Source organism: Geospiza fortis, unplaced genomic scaffold (genome assembly GCF_000277835.1).
Source record: "Geospiza fortis unplaced genomic scaffold, GeoFor_1.0 scaffold353, whole genome shotgun sequence".
Taxonomy (NCBI): Eukaryota; Metazoa; Chordata; class Aves; order Passeriformes; family Thraupidae; genus Geospiza; species Geospiza fortis.
This window is the reverse complement of record NW_005054473.1, coordinates 443,249-443,804: the sequence shown is the minus strand read 5'-3', so window position 1 is coordinate 443,804 and position 556 is coordinate 443,249.

Below are 556 nucleotides of genomic sequence, written 5' to 3'. Positions count from 1 at the left end.
AGGGAGCTCGGGGGGACCCCATGAGCAGCAAAAATAGGGTTTGGTACAGAAAATCACTTTGCAACTCAGCACCTCAGGAGTGAGGGGAGGCTGAGCTGAGCTGTGGCCCGACACAAACCCAGGACAGCCCTGTCAGGGACACTGGGGAGCTGCCCCCACCCCCCCACCCCTGCCTGGCACAGATCCCCATTCCAGGGGTATCAGCATTCCCAGTGTATTCCCAGCTGGGCACCAGGAGCTCTGCTACACCCTTCCCTGGCTCTAGCCAGGAGCAAACAGCCATGAGACCCCAGAGCATCCATCCTACAGTCCTGAACAGCGGGGCACCGCACACCTGGGGAGTGATCCGGAGGAACAGCCTGCACAGGGATGCTCCAGGCCTGCAAAGCCCAGACAGGGACACTCCAGGCCTGCAGAGCCCAGACAGGGACGCTCCAGGCCTGCAGAGACTGGACACGGACACTCCAGGCGTGTGGAGCTCAGACAGGGACGCTCCAGGCGTGTGGAGCCCAGACAGGGACGCTCCAGGCCTGCAGAGACCGGACACGGACACACC